Source organism: Oryctolagus cuniculus, chromosome X (genome assembly GCF_051225735.1).
Source record: "Oryctolagus cuniculus isolate XC-2025 breed Fujian yellow rabbit chromosome X, ASM5122573v1, whole genome shotgun sequence".
Taxonomy (NCBI): Eukaryota; Metazoa; Chordata; class Mammalia; order Lagomorpha; family Leporidae; genus Oryctolagus; species Oryctolagus cuniculus.
This window is the reverse complement of record NC_142888.1, coordinates 74358483-74379473: the sequence shown is the minus strand read 5'-3', so window position 1 is coordinate 74379473 and position 20991 is coordinate 74358483. Positions and strand designations below refer to the sequence as shown.

General features: G+C 41.2%; 1 long non-coding RNA gene across 4 annotated transcripts in view; it reads right to left on the bottom strand.

Moving 5' to 3' along the window:
• The window catches only part of LOC149119675 (uncharacterized), a 261469-nt gene that overhangs the window by 234378 nt on the left and 6100 nt on the right, over positions 1-20991 (bottom strand). For all 4 annotated transcript variants that reach the window (XR_016227675.1, XR_016227676.1, XR_016227673.1 and 1 more), the window contains exons 2-3: positions 9699-9770; positions 749-803 (exon numbers count right to left, since the gene is read on the bottom strand). This is a non-coding gene — a long non-coding RNA (uncharacterized LOC149119675). The remainder of the gene's footprint in view (positions 1-748; positions 804-9698; positions 9771-20991) is intronic.

Sequence of the window (20991 nt, the reverse complement as noted above, 5' to 3'; positions counted from 1 at the left end):
TTTCCAGGCAAAAGTAGCCACTAAAGTACCATGTCGATATCAGCATTTGTAAAGCTCTCCAAGTAACTTGAAGTGTATCTAAAATTGCAAAACAATGCTATATATTTAACACTACAATGTATTTCAACCAGCTTTTAGTGTATCTGCCCGTCCTTCTAGACTCTAAGATCTTCAAAGTAGTAAACTATGTCTTATTCAATTTTGCAATTCTTGTATCTTTCAAAAATAAATGAATTAATCAGTGAATAAACCCTCGCAGTAACATAAAAACACAAATTTGCATTAATACTTTTGCCATATCATACCCATACACAGTTTTGTAAAAAAAAAAAAAAGATATAATATTACCTTATGAGAAATGCCTTGCTTATTTAGACAAAATACTGTCACCAAGAGTATAAAAGAACATGGTTGCCCTCACTGACATCAACCTCAATCTGTTCTGGGATATAGCCATAATAACTCTAGCTTCATTTAATAATTTATTGTAAAACCATAGTAAAGTGAATTAACACATCTCTTGAGAAGATATCTATAATTTTGGCAAGTCCTGTTTCCTGGAGATAAACTTACTATTGGCATGTAATAACATTCCGGGGCCTGGTAGTAGACTCAGAGTACAACGGAGGCACCTAAAATTTTCCTTTTGGATAGAAACTCAATCCTGAGATCAAGGACAATTTATCCCCAGAGCAGCTTCCCTAAATGGCTTCCTTACATCATCACATTCTTATTAACAGCTGCTTACCTAAAAAGTCCTGAGGAAGCTCAGCCAGCCCAGCTCAAAACACTTGAAGATATTTCTGGAATTACAAGTGAGATAGTTGTGAGACCATGGAAACAGAGGACACCTGTCATTGTCATTTCAAAACAAAGAAGACAGCAGAAAACTTGAGCCTTTGTCCTAATTATGACTGGTAACCACAGATTGGAGCTTCTGACCATTGAGAAATGTAAACACCTGAGACTGGCCTGGGACAAAAATTCTCCTAACCTGCACTCTGCTTTGGCAGGAGTGCCCTGTTTAAGGGCCCTCTCAACTCCTTTTATCTCCTTGACCTAAACATACACAAGGCATTTATGGGCCAAGACTACCACCCCTTTCAAAAGAATAGGGATCTGAACATTTGAAAGAGCTATGAGCTGTCAGCAAGAAAAATATCTCGGTGCATGGGCTCAAAAGTGGTTGGAATGCATATCATCAAATTCTTATGGAGAAACAAAGTGTAAAGCTACAGATACCAGATGGCTAGATGTTGCCTTAGTCCTAGTCTGAGGAGGAGTATTTGGGGATTAAAAATGGCAAACATTCTTCCTATTCCCGAGATGTAATGGTTGAGCACCTTGTTCTCTAACTAAAGGCTCTATTGTGGTTGCAGATACACTGAAATGGATATGGAATGCTTTGGTTGGCTCCTTCCTTGTTTTTCTCTACTAACTGGCCCCCGCAGTGTATTTGAGAATACAACTAAACTGAAAGCACTGAGAGGAAAACTTGAGAAAAAGCTATTTATATTACAGCGATGGCAAAGCAGCACTCATATCTGTGCAGCAGAAATCACTAACTAGGGCCTTGGCAGTATTTACTGTTAATACTCTGTTTAGTACAGAGGAATGACAATAGTCACTAGACTCTCAACTTGAAGTTCTACATTTTCAAAATCATCTTCCCTACTTCCACTTTCTAGTCCCAGATTACAATATAGGCTTTAACTTTCTTTTTGGCATCAGTACTAACTTCCTGACTACCTCTCATCACCCACTTGGCTAGTTTCCCTCTGGCTGCTCCTAGGATGTCCTGTTTCTCCCTATCTCCTCCTCCCTGCTTGTGATAGAGGCCCTGCTCCCACACAGTTCCTGGTCCCTGCCCCCAGGACTGTAACATTCACAATAGGCTGCAGTTTCTTTTGATTCTCCAGGCTCTCTCCCTGGTTTCTGCACTTTGTAGTTGCCTATTACACAAGAACACTTCAAATAGTTCACATAAAAATGAATTAAAAGGTAAGTTTATTTTGGAACAAATATTTTTTAAATTTATATACACATAAAGGTCTTCAAAAAGTTCAAAAAAATGTTATGACAAAACTGTACGGATTTCAAAACTTTTTGCAACAAAATATCTCAATTCCATTTTCCCATAAACTTTTTTTTTTTTGACAGGCAGAGTGGATAGTGAGAGAGAGAGAGACAGAGAGAAAGGTCTTCCTTTGCCGTTGGTTCACCCTCCAATGACCACCACGGCTGGCGCGCTGCAGCCGGCGCACCGCGCTGATCCAAAGCCAGGAGCCAGGTGCTTCTTCTGGTCTCCCATGGGGTGCAGGGCCCAAGCACTTGGGCCATCCTCCACTGCACTCCTGGGCCACAGCAGAGAGCTGTCCTGGAAGAGGGGCAACCGGGAAAGAATCCGGCGCCCCGACCGGGACTAGAACCCGGTGTGCCAGCGCCGCTAGGTGGAGGATTAGCTTATTCAGCCACGGCACCGGCCCCATTTTCCCATAAACTTTTAAAAAGTATTACTTATTATTTATTTATTTGAAAGGCAGAGTGATGCAGATAGAGAGAGAGGAGAGAGAGAGAGAGAGAGAGAGAGAGATTTGCCATCTGCTGTTTTACTCCCCCGAAATGCCCACAACAGCCGAGTCTGGGTCAGGCGAAAGCCAGGAGCCTAGAACTCCAACCAGATCTCATAGGTGAGTGGCAGAGAACTGAGCACTTGAGTCATCATCTGCTGCCATCCAGAATGCACATTAGTAGGAAGCTGGATAATTGGAAATAGAGGGAAGACTTGATCCCAGACACTCTGACATGGGATGTGGTGCCCCAAGTGGCAGCTTAACATGCTGTACCACAATGTCCACCCCTCCATAAATTTTTTTAAGTATCCTTGTATATTCTGTATCCAGCTATTATAAACTTCTTAGACTTTGATGTTAGTCATCTCACATATTTGCTGTCTCTTCTATTTTTTAAAAAAAATCCCAGTTTTAAATTTTAAATTTTGGATTTTCTTAGATTTTACAAGTCTAACCTTTTGTATAATTTACCTGCCAGTTTGGCTGTATTCCTTACTTCCTTCCAGTTTCCCCTCATCGAGGATTTAGCAATAAACATCTTCAAAAGTTCTCCTACCACCACTAATAATTATTAAGCATTTACTGACACTTCAGATTCTTACACTTACAATTTTTTAAGATTTTATTTATTCGTTTGAGAGGTAGAGTTACAGACAGTGAGAGGGACAGACAGAGAGAAAGGTCTTCCTTCCTCTGGTTCAGTCCCCAAATGGCTGCAATGATCAGAGCAGAGCTGATATGAAGGTAGGAGCCAGGAGCTTCTTCTGGGTCTCCCACGTGGGTTCAGGGGTCCAAGCACTTGGGCTGTCTTCTACCGCTTTCCAGGCCATAGGGGCAGCCAGGACTAGAACTGGTTCCTACATGGGATGCCGGTGCTGCAGCTGGAGATTAACCTACTGCACCAAAGCGCCAACCCCATACACTTACATTTTAATATTCCCACTTTTAGACTTCCCCTCCTCAATCCCACAGTCATTTGGAGGCATGAAGACAATTTATCTAATAGAAGTCTCTGAGTTCTTAAGGCTTGAATCCTCAGTCTGATGGCAAACCCTTACAATATGAAAAAATAATGTAAAAACCCTTAAACTTTGTTTAAAGTGTTTTCTAAGGACTACCTGCTTCACAGTCATTTTGGGAAAGCTTCCTAAAATGCTGATTTCAGGGTCCTTCTAGATATCAGAATTTAATAAAACTAGGTTCAAGTCCCAGAATACATGTATATCTTAACAGGTTCTCCAGGAAAGTATATAGTTTGAAAACCATTGCCATAAGAGATGCTGCTCGGGTAACTTTATTCACTTTCCATGTCAGGATATTGACCATGGTCACCAAGCAATGAATCTGTAACTATATAAGGAGACTTTTTTTTAACAGGGCTTTATAAAGTCAGCAAAAATATATTTTGAGAATAAATGGGGGCCAGTGCTGTGGCGTAGTAGGCTAAACTTCCGCCTGTGGTGCCAGCATTTGATATGTGCGCCAGTTCAAGTCCTGGCTGCTCCATTTCTGATCCCACTCTCTGTTATGGGAAAACAGTGGAAGATGGCCCAAGTCCTTGGGCCCCTGCACCCATGTGGGAGACCTGGAAGAAGCTCCTGGCTCCTGGCTTCGGATCAGCCCAGCTCCAGCCATTGTAGCCATCCGGGGAGTGAACCAGCAGATGGAAGACCTCTCTCTCTCTCTCTCTCTATAAATATATATATATATATACACACACACACATATACATATATACATATGTATACACCTCTGCCTCTTTGTAACTCTGCCTTTCAAATAAATTTTTTTTTTGACAGGCAGAGTGGACAGTGAGAGACAGAGACAAGGAGAAAGGTCTTCCTTTTCCGTTGGTTCACCCTCCAATGGCCACTGCGGCCAGCGCGCTGCACTGACCTGAAGCCAGGAGCTTCTCCTGGTCTCCCATGCAGGTGCAGGGCCCAAGTACTTGGGCAATCCTCCACTGCACTCCCTGGCCACAGCAGAGAGCTGGCCTGGAAGAGGGGCAACCAGGACAGAATCCGGCACCCTGACCGGGACTAGAACCCGGTGTGCCGGCGCTGCTAGGCGGAGGATTAGCCTGGTGAGCCGCGGCGCCAGCCAAATAAATAAATTTTTTAAAAAAGAGAAAGAGAATAAGTGAACCTGAACTCTAATAACAAGAACTACACACACACACACACAATTTGCTAACTTACTGCATACATTAAAAAAAAACATAAGGGTATATGGTAGGTTTTGTTATGTGTCCTCAGATCCTCCTTTTATTTAAGACATACACACACACACACACACACACACACGAGGAGAGAGACAGACTCAGACAGAAAGCATGCTCCCCCCTGCTAGATCACTATCCAAATGCTTACAACAGCCTAGGTTAGGTCAGGCCAAAGCCAGGATCCAAGAACTCAATCCAGGTCTTCCATGTGGGTTGTAGGAACCCAACTATTTGCTCCATAACCTGTCCTCTCAGGGTGCATATTAGCAGAAAGCTGGATTTGGGAGCAAAGCAAGGACCAGAACCCAGGTACTCCTATACGGGATGCTGGCATCTTAACCATGAGGCATCTTAACCCCAGATCCTCCTTCTAAGTAACTGGCCCCATGAACATTTTCTTCCCTGGTTCTGAGGATCATTATCTATGTCTCCCAAGTTATCATAAATCCATGTTGACTAACTTGGTAGATTCAATTTTTTTCTTCAGGGTGCTTATTAGGAATCCCATGAACTTTCTGTAAGTACTAAGAATTTGTTTATTTTTGTTCATCTTTTGCAAATATGTTCTGCAAACAGCTGGCAACCTGCTATATGAGTTGATAGAAAATAGAAATATTTTCAGTTGGGGACAGCTTTGTGGCACAGTGGATCAAGCTGCTGCTTGTAACACTAGCATCTCACACTTGAGCAGCTGGTTTGAATCCTGCCTGCTCTATTTCTGATACAACTTCCTGCTTAATATGCCTGGGAGAACAGCAGAAGATGGCTTAATTACTTGGGTCCCTGCCACTCATGTGGGAGACTAGGATGGAGTTCCTGGCCCCTGGCTTCAGCCTGGCGCAACCCTGGCTGCTGTGCACATTTGGAGAGTAAACCAGCAGAAGATCAATCAATCTATTTATCTCTGTCTTTCTTTCCCTTCCTTCCACCCTCCTTTCCTCTCTCTCTCCCTCTCCCTCTCCATTACTCTGCCATTCAAATGAATAAACAAATCTTTTTTTAAAAAAGAAATACTTTCAGTTAATATCTAAACTGATAATTCTAAAAAGGGAGCTTGCTGGGGGAGACAGAGACAAGAAAAACACCTGAAGATCTTTTTCAATTGGCACGTACCCTCTGCTTAGTATACCTGAGATTTTGGCAAAAGACAAGTCTATCAATGGGGTAGGGAATTTGGGTTGAGAATCACTAGTACAACCAGAATTCTGCATCTGTGTTCTCCTTAACTGTTGAATTGTTTCTTTTTTTATATATTTTATTTTATTTTATTTAATGAACATAAATTTCCAAAGTACAGCTTATGGATTACAATAGCTTCCCCCTCCCCATAACTTCCCTCCCACCCACAACACTCCCCTCTCCCACTCTCTCTCCCCTTCCATTCACATCAAGATTCATTTTCAATTCTCTTTATATACAGAAGATCAGTTTAGCATATATTAAGTAAAGATTTCAACAGTTTGCACCCACACAGAAACACAAAGTGTAAAATACTATTTGAGTACTAGTTATAGCATTAATTAAATACCTAAGAGTAATTGTGTATTAATTACAGAGTTCAACCAATAGTTTTAAGTAGAGCATAAAAAATACTAAAAGGGTAAAGTATTAAGTTCTTTTTTTTTCTGTTTCTTTTTTTGTTTGTTTGTATGTTATGTAGTTTTTTTTTTTTATTTAATAAATGTGAATTTACAAAGCGCAGCTTTTGTATTGTTGTGGCATCCCCCCTGCCAACCTCCCTCCCTCCCGTGGCCCTCCCCTCTCCCACTCCCTCTCCCATCCCACCCCTCATCGAGTTTCATTTTCAATTACCTTCATATACTGAAGATCAACTTAGTATATACTAAGCAAGGATTTCAACAGGCTGCACTCACACAACTGCACAAGGTATAGGGTATTGTTCAACTAGTAGTGTTGTTTTTAAGTTTCATAGTAGAACACATTAAGGACAGAGATGCTACGTGGGGAGCATGTACCCAGTGACTCCCATTGTTGATTTAACAATTGGCACTCTTATTTATGATGTCAGCAATCACCCAAGACTCTTGCTGTGAGCTGTCTAGGCTATGGAAGCCCCTTGAGTTCACTGACTCTGAACTTGTTTAGTCAAGGCCGTATCACAGTGGAGGTTCCTTCCTCCCTTCAGAGAAAGGTGCCTCTCTCCTTGATGGCCTGTTCCTTCTGCTGGGGTCTTGTTCACCAGGATCTTTCATTTAGATTGTTTTTTGCCACCGTGTCATGGCTTTCCATGCCTGTGAGACTCTCATGGACCTTTTAGCCAGATCCGAATATCCCAAGGGTTGATTTTGAGGCAGGAGTGCTGCCATTCTATGAGTCTGCTGTGTGTCCTGTTTCCCCCGCAGGATCATTCTCTCCCTTTTAATTCTATCCTTCATTATTTGCTTACACTGGTCTTATTTGTGAAATCTCATCGACACATATCCTATCTTTTTGATCGGTTGTGTATTTATACTTAAAACACCATTATTCAAGGTAAGACAGTGGGAGGCTCATTTTAAATATCTTTTGTTCTGAAAAGTAATTCATGATTTGGAGTCTAAGCCAAAAACAAATTCTCCCACTTTCAAGGTCGTAGTCTATGACCTTGTCTAAAGATGATCAGAGTCGGTGAACTCAAAAGGCTTCCATAGCCTTGGCAACTCTTGACAAGAGCCCAGGGTGATTACTGAGGCCATAAACAAGAGTGTCAATTTGGTAAGTCAACAACAGGAGTCACTGTGCACTTACTCCTCATGTAGGATCTCTGTCCTCAATGTGCTGTACATTGTGATTTAATGCTGTAACTAGTACTCAAACAGTATTTTTCACTTTGTGTTTCTATGTGGGTGCAAACTGTTGAAACCTTTACTTAATATATGCTAAACTGATCTTCTGTATATAAAGAGAATTGAAAATGAATCTTGATGTGAATGGAAGGGGAGAGGGAGCGGGAAAGGGGAGGGTTGCGGGTGGGAGGGAAGTTATAGGGGGAAAGCCATTGTAATCCATAAGCTGTACTTTGGAAATTTATATTCATTAAATAAAAGTTAAAAAAAATTCTCCCACTTTTCAAACCAAACAATTCCATAAAACAGCATTTCCTCTATAATACCAAAAACATCCTCCACTATCATCTGAACATTATTCCTGGGGCAGCATCATCTCAGGATATTACTAGGTAATTACTTCTTGCCTTCTATATCTTGGTCTACAGGATGACTTTTAGACTTATAGTGGTCATCCTCAGATATTAACAGGGTCCAGAGTCATTCTCAGGGCTGATAAGAGTCATGGCTTAGATTCTGAGTCTCCTACATATGATATATGGCAAGAAGAAACTTGTTTGTGTTACTAGCCTCATTGACTTCTATCTCCCAACCTAAATGACGGATGTTGAATAGCTGTCCATCCACAAATGAAGACCCAAAGGAGGAACACTTAGACTCCAATCAAAGAAATTGAGAACCTCTTCTCAGACAAAGGTTATGGCTCCTCAGTTATAAAGTAGCCAAGTTTCAAATGGACTGAAGTTCCACATTTCCAAGGCAAACTAGATATCTTCACACTCTCCTGGGAAAAAATAGACTCTAACTTTCTACTCAAACAGTATTTTTTCCACATTCTGTAGTTCTCCAGCCCAAAAGGTAACCAGCCTCTTCAGGGCCTCATGCAAGCAGAATAAGCTTTGGCACACTACCTGATTCAGGACCTCAAAACGCTTATTTTCAGATAGTATAGTATATCCATTACCACAATAATGCAATGGCCTCGTCAATGTAGCTCCAAAGACAGAACTTGTTAGAGTTTTAGCTTTTGCATAATGGATTACATCCATGACAACTTCATCAGAACCTAATCCACCTATCCAAATCTCTGTCTTTCTGTGGAATAGAACAAAATTGAGGTTATATGGCAAGATAAGATGACCAAGGGGCTGGTGCTGTGGCATAGCAGGTAAAGTCACTGCCTGTAGCAACAGCATCCCATATGGGTGCTGGTTCATGTCCCAGTTGTTCTACTTCCCATCCAGCTCTCTGCTATGGTTGAGAAAGCAGTGGAAGATGGCACAAGTGCTTGGGCCCCTGCACCTGTATAGGAGACCCAGATAAAGCTGCTGGCTCCTGGCTTCAGATCAGCCCAGCTCAGATCAGCCCAGCTCTGGCTATTGCAGCCATTTGGGGAGTGAACCAGTGGATGGAAGACCTTTCTCTCTCTCTCTCTCTCTCACTCTCTCCCTCCATTTCTCTGCCTCTGCCTTTCTGAAACTCTGCCTTTCAAATAAATAAATAAATCTTGAAAAAAAGATAATATGACCAAATAAATGTCCCCAGTATAACATATCTTAAAATATTGATAAATGATATATGACACATAGGTAAGTAGACAGGGAGATGGGACAGATAGAATATATCTTTTTAAATTCACAGCTGACAGTTGAGGTGGTAGGAGTAAGAGCTAGTAAGGATAGGTCAGCATTAATCCAGAAGGAAAAGGAAGCTATGAAGCTGGAATTTACATTGGGATAGCTACTGATTCCTATTAAGTGTAGAGAATAGTTTTAATGGGCCACAAAAGGGCAACTGAAACATATCCTGGGGTCTAAATAAGGTTAGAAATTGCATCAGGCACACACCATCCCCCGTTCTTCTATTTCACATCAGAACCTCCAAATATAACAGATGAATAAGGAGAAAAAAACTGCCACCCAGAGGCAAATGGTAGAGTCATGGTTTTGGCTATGGGTAAGAGGGGAAAAATCAGGAAAAAAAGCTTTGACACTTCAAAGGTACCCAGTTATGATGTCATCTTCAGAAAGAGCAAGAGACAATGCTTGCTTGATTAAGTTTCATGGGAAGATTCTGAATAATAGAACTGATATTATGTTTGGTCAATGTAGATCTTACCTTCAGAGGCTGAATTTGTATCTGCCAGGTGAACTCTGTTCATTGTAACTTGTAGCTTGGTCATTCTGCAACCTGTAAAAGGAAAAACAGAGATAAAGGTAGGCATTTACCATGGTATAAAGGGAAAAGCATACACTTAAGGGTTAGGCTCAAGTTCAAATTCTTACCCTGCCTCTGTACTTCAGTCCCACTTAATAAAATGAAAATGAAAATAAAAAATTAGTGGGGGAGGTTTGTGAATTAAGGAATGAGATATCCTGCAAAATACCAGCCAGATCATGGGTATATAATAAATTATTACCTTTTTACCCCACCCCACTCCCACCTCTCTTTTTTTTCCCAAAGGAACATTTTATTTAAGGCGTACAATTTCATAAGTATAACTTTAGGAATATAGGGACTCTTCCCACCATACCTACCCTCCCACCCAAACTCCCACCCTTTCTCCTCCTCTCTCTTCCTTTTCCACTCATATTCTCCATTAAGATTCATTTTCAATTAACTTTATACACAGAAGATCAACACTACACTAAGATTTCAACTATTTGCACACACCAAAAAAAAAAAACCTGAGAATAAGTATTACAGTTAATTCTCATAATCTCATAATACAACTCATTGAAGACAGAGGTCCTGTATGGGAAGTTAGTGCACAGTGACTCCTATTGTTAATTTAACAATTAACATTCTTCTATGCATGTCATCAGTGACCACCTGAGGCTTTTTTTTTTTTTTTTTGACAGGCAGAGTGGACAGTGAGAGAGAGAGAGACAGAGAGAAAGGTCTTCCTTTGCCGTTGGTTCACCCTCCAATGGCCGCTGCGGCAGGTGCGCTGTGGCCGGCGCACTGCACTGATCCGAAGGCAGGAGCCAGGTGCTTCTCCCGGTCTCCCATGGGGTGCAGGGCCCAAGCACTTGGGCCATCCTCCACTGCACTCCCGGGCCACAGCAGAGAGCTGGCCTGGAAGAGGGGCAACTGGAACAGAATCCGGCGCCCCGACCGGGACTAGAACCCGGTGTGCCGGCGCTGCTAGGCGGAGGATTAGCCTGTTGAGCCGCGGCGCTGGCCAACCCAAGGCTCTTGAAATGAGCTGCCTAGGCTATGGAAGCCTTTTGAATCCACAAACTGTCAGTTTTAAAACAAGGCCATAAGCAAAGTGGAAGTTCTCTCCTTCCTTCAGAGAAAAGTACATCATTCTTTGATGGCCACTTCTTTCTGCTGGAATCTAACTCACAAAGATCCTTCATGTAGAACATTTTATGCCACAATGTCTTGGATTTCCATGCCTGAAATGCTCTCATGGGCTTTTCAGCCAGACAAGGATGACTTAAGGGCTGATTCTGAGGACAGAGTGCTACCTAAAGCAATTGTCATTCTATGAGTCTGCTGTGTGGACTGCTTCCCATGTTGGAACATTCTCTCCTTTTTATTTCTATTATTATTTCCTGACACTTGATCCTATCTATATGATCACTTTAACACTTAATCCTATCTATCTTTAACACTTAATATGATCACTTTTACACTTAAGATGGCATTTTTACCAACAAGCTTAATGGGATTTGAGGTCCCATGGCAAGTTTTTAAAATGTATCCTTAGAAGGAAGTCTATAGGAATGTATGCAGAACTATACAGCTTTACAGTTACAAACTTCTTCCTCCCTCTCTTATTCCCACTCTTTTTACTGAGATCTGTTTTCAATTGACTTTATATATGTGTGTGTGTGTGTGTGTGTGTATGATTAACTCTATGTTAAGTAAAGAGTTCAACAAATAGTATTATTTCACTAAAAAGGCCTTCTAATCCTTTCTCTCTTTCTATGCCTTCAGGAACTCCTAGAACCTGTATGTTGGGTCGTTTGATAGTATTCTGTAGATTCCCAACAGTGTATTTTAGTTTTCTAATTTCTTTTTCTTGTTTTTGGTCTGACTGTATAATTTCCTGTGCTTTGTCTTTTATATCAAATATTCTTTTTCTGCTTCACCAATTCTGTTGTTAAGGATTTCCACTGCATTTCTTATTTGTTCCATTTAATTCTTCATTTCCAAGATTTCATTTTTATTTCCCTTTAAGATCTCAATTTTGTGGAAGAAATTTTCTTTCATGTCCTGTATGGATTCCATTAGTTCATGCATTTGCTTCTGATTACTTCTATGTAATCTTTTTTTTTTTTTTTGACAGGTAGAGTTAGACAGTGAGAGAGAGACAGACAGAGAGAAAGGTCTTCCTTTTTCCGTTGGTTCACCACCCAGGTGGCTGCTACGGCCAGCGTGCTGCAGCTGGCACACTGCCCCAATCCAAAACCAGGAGCCAGGTGCTTCCTCCTGGTCTCCCATGCGGGTGCAGGGCCCAAGGACCTGGGCCATCCTCCACTGCATTCCCAGGCCACAGTAGAGAGCTAGACTGGAAGAGGAGCAACCGGGACAGAATCTGGCACCCCAACCGGGACTGGAACCTGGGGTGCTGGCACCGCAGGCCAAGGATTAGCCTAGTGAGCCGAAGCGCCGGCCTCTGTGTAATCTTATGATCAATTTTTTAAATTCCATTTTCTTCAATCTCATCATCTTTGTAATCTGGTATTGAAGTATTGTGATCTTTTTGCGGCACCATGTTGCCTTCCTTATTCTTGTTTCTTGAATTGGTACATTTGCTATTCAGCAATTGTGGAGATACTCATTGGTTTCTTTGTTTTCTTGCTGTGGCAGCTTTTATCTTTGTACTATGCCTCTGTAGACTAGTGAAGTGTCTGCTTTCAGTGAATACAATAAAGGCATGTGGTGGGTGTAGCCAGTGAGCTCTGTTCAGGTCTGCAGGATGAAGGGTGTGTCTAAGGTGACACACCCAGGTTTGGCATGGTAAATCACCTCTTTTTTTTTTTATCAGAGGGAAGTTTATTCTGCTCAGCTAAGCTTCTCTCCTCAAAGGAGACTGGTGTTTGAGTGCTAGTGCCAGTGGGTATAATATTCATCTGCTCTGCCTCCAAGGACCACACAAAGGATCTGTGCAGTCCTCAGTGTAAGTTCAGAATCACTTTTTTTTAAAACTATCTTCTCCTAGACCATAGCAGTAAGCTCCCTCCCTACTCTGCCCCACCTCTCTTTTTAGGTCATGACATTGAGACTTGTGCAGAACTGAGGCCATGTCCATGATTAGTTTGTAAAAAGTGATACATAAAAACTATGTATTTAAGGAGTACTATGTCATGACATGCATACATTGCACAAGGTTTGACTCAGGATAAACTGTCTCCTCAAATACCTACATGATTAGTTTTTAAACAAGTCATATACCCTCAAAAATGTTTTTTTGGCATAAAACTATGTCAGAAAAATTGAAAAACAAAATTATGTCTATTTCCAAATTTCAAGATGTATATGGGTGATCCAGATCTAAGGGATAGGTATTCCCAATAGCATTCAGTGTGACTCAGTGACTGCAAGGCAGTAAATTCAGACAGAACAACTGAAGCAGGCAAAAGAATCCAGCAGGGCAAGTTCAGAACTTAGGTACTAGACAGGAAACATATGAAGATTGGTCAAGGCAGGCTGTAGAAGGCCAATATCCAGAATATTAGGTTTCAAAGATAAGTAACACAGGAAAAAAACCATAAATGAAAATTTAGAGGTTTCATTTTTCAGGGACTGGAAAATGAGTAATAGGAGCTCTACTCACAGATGATCTAGGTCACGTGTGTCAGAGTCCAGACACAGGGTGCTAGAACTATGAATAAGCTGAAATCAAGAGCTTAGATCATGGGGATGAAAAACCCATATACAAGGGACTGAGCCATACATTATTAACCCAATAGGTAGTCCAAAACCTGGCAAACAGTGAGCCCCTAATCTGTTGTTAATTATGTTGAAGAAGGGATGAATGGGGACCGGCATTGTGGCATAGTGGGTTAAGCTGCCACCTGCATCATCAGCATCCCAAATGGGTGCTGGTTCATGTCCTGGCTGCTCCACTTCTGATCTAGCTCCCTGTTAATGTGCCTGGGAAAGCAGCAGAAGCTGGCCCAAGTCCTTAGCCCCTGCACTCAGGTGGGATACCTGAATGAAGCTCCTGGCTCCTGGCTTCAGCCTCACCCAGCCCTGACCATTGTGGCCATTTCGGGAGTGAACCAATGAATGGAAGATCTCTGTCCCTCCTTTTCTCTCTGTAACTGTGCCTTTCAAATACATAAATAAATATTAAAAAAATAAAACAAGAAGAAAGGATGAATTACCAAGGTAAAACCAGATAGTGATACTAGAAGGGCAGTAGTAAGATTACCACTGAGAAATATTATTCAGCCTTAAAAAAGAAAAATATCCTATAATTTGTGACAACACAGATGAATTCGGAGGGTATTATTCTAAGTGAAATAAATCAGGCACAGAAAGAAAAATACCTCATGATCTTAACTTATATGTGTAATCTAGAAATATCATACTCATAGAAGTAGAGGGTAGAATGGTAAACGTCAAGGGCTGGGGGTGGGGTATCAGGAAACCAGGAATTGTGGAGATGTTGGTCAAAGGGTACAAAGTAGGAACATAGTAGGTACATAGTACCTAGTAGGTACATATTAGGTACATAGTAGGAACAGTTCTGGTAATCTACTTCACAGCATGGTGACTATGACAGTACTTCAAAAGAGCTTGTGGAAATTGCAATTAAAATATATTTATTTTGGTGCAAAAAATTTTTGAAACTCATGCACAGGTTTTTCATAATACACATTACCCATAGACTTTTCAACAATTGCTCAACTTGAAATTTATTATGAAAATACATCTTGCTGGCGCTGCGGCTCACTAGGCTAATCCTCCACCTGTGGCGCCGGCACACCGGGTTCTAGTCCCGGTCGGGGCGCCGGATTCTGTCCCAGTTGCCCCTCTTCCAGGCCAGCTCTCTGCTATGGCCCGGGAGTGCAGTGGAGGATGGCCCAAGTGCTTGGGCCCTGCACCCCATGGGAGACCGGGAGAAACACCTGGCTCCTGCCTTCGGATCAGCGCGGTGCACCGGCCGCAGCGCACCGGCCGTGGCGGCCATTGGAGGGTGAACCAACGGCAAAAGGAAGACCTTTCTCTCTGTCTCTCTCTCTCACTGTCCACTCTGCCTGTCAAACAATAAAAAAAAAAAGAAAAGAAAATACATCTTAAAAGTTCTCACCACAAAAAGGTAGTGAGGTGATAGATGTTAATCAGATTTCTTTAATAATTTTACAATGTATAACTTTGTAAACATGTAAACAATATAACATTGTATAGCATTATAATATTGTATAACACTGTAAACAATGTATAACATGTAAACATCACATACTAAATACCATATTTTATTTGTCAATCATATTTAATACAATAAATTATAGATATTTTGAATAAAAAAATTAACATTGAAATTAAGCTCAAGTTCTAAAGGCAAGCAGGTTCATCCCAATAGAAAAGGATATCAAAGCAGAGAATCAGACAATTCCTAACATCATGTGAATAGCAGGTTTCCTAGGTTCTTGAGACTGTTTTGCAAATACTGTTGAATTCTGGGTACAGTGTGTGTATGAACGTATGTGAAGCTAGGCATTTCTTTTTATTTTAAATGTGCATTAGGTTATTTTTTCTGAATTCACACTTTTGTCTTCTGTTAATATCATACCTTAATGCTTACTCCAGTGTTACTCCTATTCCCAAGTGCAATCAGGGATTTCAGAAAGCAAACAGCCTCTGTTGATGAATTATGTTTGTTTTTATCATGACCTACCTAGATCTGTGGTTCTTAACCCACAGAGGGAGAGCAGGAATATTCACTCTTCAAGTAGTTTTCTATTTTTCATAACAAATTACATCAAAGCCAGTGCCTTAAAACAAAACCAATTAATTAGCTAACAGTTCTGTAAGTCAGAAATTGGTTCAGTGTGGCTGGGCCCTCTGCTCAGCATATCAGACTGCTGAAATCAAGCTATCAGCCAGGCTGAATTCTCATCTGGAGCTTGGGGTCATCTTTCAAGCTCCTTCAAGTCACTGGCAGAATTTAGTTCCTACCAGAAATAGGACTGAGACCCCTATCTGCTTCCTGACTATCTTTCAGTGGCTACCTCAGCTCCTATAGGCCACTCATATTTCCCACCACATGGCCTCCAAAGGCAATTCACAACATAGGTGTTTGTTTTATTCTAGACCAGTCAGTGCACATTTCTCAGACTTCCTCTTCCTCACCAGCCACAGAAAATTTTGCTTTTAAAGAGCTCATGGGGATAGTAGATTAAGATAGTGGAGTGGGGAGTGAGCTTGCTGCTCAAGTCTAGGAGAAGACAGTTTTAAAAAGTGAAAAGAGTGCAGTCTCAGTGAAGAGTTAAAGAGAAAACAGCAGAGGAAACTCTACGCAAATTGGAGGAGCACAGAGGATGAAAGTGAAAGGCAAGGATGTGCATAGCTTAGGACCCCAGCAGCCGAGAGCCTCCATACCAGCATTGGAAAGTGAGGTGAGACCAGACTGCAGCAGCCCAAGCCACTGGCCAAAAAGCTGCAGGAAGAGCCTAGAGGATATCCAGCTTGGAGCCCCAAGGGGGATAGTGTACCCACCAAACTAGAGAAGAACAAAAAGGGAGGGCAAGTTTTCTCTCTCCATGATCACCCGGCAACGGCATTCTTTGACAATCTAATGAAGAGCAATCACCATTTTGAACATATGTAACAGCTGTGCCAGCTCATGTCTGTGCCCAGAACAGACAGGGCTGGGTGCTCCTAACTATGGGATGCTTGTGTGCCGGGACTATGAAAACACTGAGGCTGCGTGGGAAGACTCAGGGTATGGCTGGGACATTAGACAGTCACCATGGGAAGCTCCACACAATCAAGGATCCAATCCCCAGTTACCTGGCAAAGGACACTGTTGGGGAATCTGAGGTCACACTGAGGACTTCATAGATCCTTTGTGTGGTCCTTGTGGCAGAGTGGACAAATAATATACTCACTGGGGCTCCTTCAAGGAGAGTTCAGCTGAGTCTATGCCAACAGATAAGAACAAATCTTTCCTCTGGTTAAAAAAGAAGAAGGAGAAGGAGGAGGAGGAGGAGGAGGGGGGGGGAGGAGGAGGGGGAGGAGGGTTAGTTTTTGTGAGAGTCAGCATGTTATAAAAGTGACTTCAGTTTCCTTTTTTTACTCTCTTTCTGCCATGGAATGAGACAGCTCAAAGGCCCTCACCAGATGTAGGCCCCTTGATCTTAGACTTCCCAGTCTTTAGAACCTCAAGAAATAAACCTCTGTTCTTTATAAATTAACCTGTTTCAGGCATTTTGTTACAGCAGCATAAAATGGACTAAGTCACTAATTTTTTAAGTAGATGAAAGGTTTTATATGATCTCAGTAACCAAAAATATAACCAGTGGATGGAAATAACAGAAGTGTAGATTTAGGCTAAATAAAATAAAGAAATTTGTTAAAACAGAGGTTATCAAAAACTTGATTGGTAAACAGAAAGATCCATGTCCTTGAATGATCATTTATCAAAAAGTTTGTGGAGGGAATTCTTACTTTAGATATAAGACTTGGACTAGTACCCTTTAAAGGCCCTTCCTACTTCCAAATACTATCACATTGGAGATGAGGTTTCAATGTATCAATTGTGCAGGTACACATATACTACTATAGCACTATGAAATTGTACTATTCAGTGTGTGTCAACCTGCTGATTGATATTTTATGTAAATGTTTGCCATTAGATTAATTTTCAGCAATTAAAAAAACCAAATATGTCATGGGAGGAACTACAAAGGACGTCTTCTACAGTTTATGACTCAGAGAAATATTTTGAAACATAAAGTTCACATCTTTGCTTATCTCTCTTTTGATCAGGCCATATATTCTGTTATTGCTTTGAAGAACAAAATTATGCTTAATCCATGTTATTTAAATTATAATGTACCTTGACTGAGAAATTCCATATTAGTCCATCATTTCACAGGTACTTTTGAAATTACCATTATTCATTCTCTTTGTCAGGCCTGAAGAGCATAAAATGACTTTTTAGTAGCAGACTAATTAAATCTCAAGATTTGCTTTGTGAGTATTTGTTCCACATTCAGTTTCTTGGTGGTACTTGATGACCCGTAACAAAAACTAACAAAGGTATCTACAATGGGCTCAGGACTTAACAGTTATACACTATGTTGGAAATGAAGCCCAACTTATAATTTTATGGATAAGTCTACCTCATATATGACACATTATATATTTTAATAGTTTCCCCTTGTTTACAAAGTAATAAATATTTACCAAAATAAATGCAATTGTTACCCAAAGGTACAAATAAGGCACAAGTCCTTTATTTTTGTTTTAATTCACAACCAGAGACACTCAGCAACATCCCTTGGGAATATTCTTCCAGAATTCTCTGTACTCATAGCTATACATATATAGATACATAAATTATGTACATGAATGGGATTAGTCCAAATGCAGAATTCTGTAACATCTGTTTTCATTTAACATCTCATGAGCTCTTGTCATGTCAATGAATATAGAGACTTATCCCTTAATAACATGGTAAGCATGCTGTTCCTGCCTGCTAGTATCCTTTTCTTAGAAAAACCACCCATTATATACTCCATGTTGTCCTAGTGACAAAAATAATCACAATAACCTCTCTCAACTTGGTGTGTGGCAGGGAAGGAGCTGACATAGTCTTGACAAATAAGAGTTCTCTACAGCCCTAGCTAGACAGCCTTCCTAAAACCAACCAATAATCCTGAGATTTAGTATACATGCAAACCTCAGAGATACAAGTATTGCAGGAACCAAACCACAATAAAATGAATATTGTATTAAAGCACTCACACTAATTCTTTTAATTTCCAACTGCATATAAAAGTTATGTTTACACTGTACTGTAGTCTATGAAGTATACAATAGCATTATATCTAAAACAATAATGTATATACCTTAACTTTAAAACATTTTATTGCTAAAAATGCTAATGATCATCTAAGCCTTCAGCAACTTGTAATCTTTTTGCCAATGGAGGGCTTTCCTTCAATCTTGATGGCTGCTGACTGTCAGGTGGTGGTTATTGAAGGTTGCATGTTCATGGCAATTTCTTAAAATCAGACAACAATGAAGTTTGCCTTATAGATCGACTCCTCCTCTCTTTAAATATTTCTCTTCAGCATGCAACAGTGTTTGACAGTATTTTACTCACAACAGGACTTTTTTCAAAATTGGGAGTCAATCCTTTCAAACCTACCACTGCTTTATCAAGTAAGCTTATCTATGGGGACAGTGCTGTGGCATAGCAGGTAAAGCCACCACCTGCATTGGTGCATATAGGCACCAATTAAAGTCCCTTCTGCTCCACTTCCGATACAGCTCTCTGCTATGGCCTGGGAAAGTTGTAGAAGATGGCCCAAGTCCTTGGGCCCCTGTATCCACATGGGAGACCCGGAAGAGGCTCCTGGCTCCTGGCTTCGGATCGTCACAGCTCTGGTCATTGCAGACAATTGGGGAGTAAACCAGCAGATGGAAGACCTCTCTCTCTCTCTCTCTCTCTCTCTCTCTCTCTCTCTCTTTCTGCCTCTCCTTCTCTCTGTGTGTAACTCTGACTTTCAAATAAATAATAAATAAATCTTTAAAAAAAAAAAAACTAAGCTTGTCTAATACACTAAATCTTGTGTTGTCATTTCAACAATGTTCACCAGAAGTATATTTTAGCTCAAGAAACCACTTTCTGGGGCCAGCGATGGGGCATAGTGGGTAAAGCTGCTGTCTGTGATTTCGGCATCCCATATGGGCACCAGTTCGTGTTCCAGCTGCTTCACTTCCAATCCAGCTCCCTGCTAATGGCCTGGTAAAAGCAGTGGAAGATGGCCCAAGTGCTTGGGACCCTGCCACATATGTGGGAGACCCACATGAAGCTCCTAGTTCCTGGCTTTGACCTGGTCCAGCCCTGGCTATTGTGGCCATTTGGGGGAGTGAACCAGAGGATAGACGAGCTCTCTCGCTCTCTCTCCCTCTCAATAACTCTTTAAATTAATAAATCATTTTAAACAAAGAAACCACTTCCCTTGCTCATTCATAAAAAGCAACTAATTATGCATTAATGTTTTATCATGAAATTGCAGCAATTCAGTCACATCTTCAAGCTCCACTTCCAGTTCTCTTGCTGTTTCCACCACATCTGCAGTTACTTCTTCCACTGAAGTCCCGAATCTCTCAGTCATCCATGAGGGTTAGAACCAACTTCTTCCAAACTCCAGTTAATACTGATATTTTGACCTCCTCCCATAGGTCACAGATGTTCTTAATGGCATCCAGAACAGTTAATTCTTTCTAAAAGTGTTTCAATTTACTTTGCTCAGATCCCTCAGAACCACTAACTATGGCAGCTATAGCCTTATAGAATGTATTTCTTAAATAATAAGATTTGAAAGTTGAAATTACAACTTGATCCATGGACTGCAAAGTTGATGTTATTTGAGTAGGCCTGGAATAAAACAACAGCCTTTTTGCACATCTCCATCAGAGCTTTTGGATAATCAGGAGTATTGCCAATGGGCAGTAATAGTTTGAAAGGAATCTTTTTGTCTGAGCAGTATGGTTTTAAAAGGGGGCTTAAGATATTTGTTAAAACATATTATAGGCCAGCGCCGTGGCTCAATAGGCTAGTCCTCTGCCTGCGGCGCCGGCACCCCGGGTTCTAGTCCCGCTTGGGGCACCGGATTCTGTCCCCATTGTCCCTCTTCCAGTCCAGCTCTCTGCTGTGGCCCAGGAGTGCAGTGGAGGATGGCCCAAGTGCTTGGGCCCTGCACCCACATGGGAGACCAGGAGAAGCACCTGGCTTCTGGCTTCGGATCAGCACGGTGCGCTGGCCGCAGCACACCTGCAGCAGCAGCCACTGGGGGGTGAACCAATGGAAAAAGGAAGACCTTTCTCTCTGTCTCTCTCTCTCACTGTCCACTCTGCCTGTTAAAAAAGAAAAAGAAAAAAACATTATAAACAGATATGTCATCCAGGTTTTGTTCTATTGATATAGCACAGGCAGAGTAGACAACATAATTATCAAGGGCCCTAGAACTTTCATAAAGGTAAATGAACATTGGCGTCAACCTAAAGACAATAGCTGCACTAGACCCTAACAAGAAAATCAGCCTATCCTTGAAAACTTTGAAGCCAGGTATTAACTTTCTCTAGTTATGAAAGTCGTAGATGCCATCTTCTTTCAATATAAGGCTGTTTTATTTACGTTGAAAATCTGTTGTTTAGTGTAGCCACTTCAATTATCTTGGCTAGGTCTTCTGGATAGCTTGCTGCAGTTTAT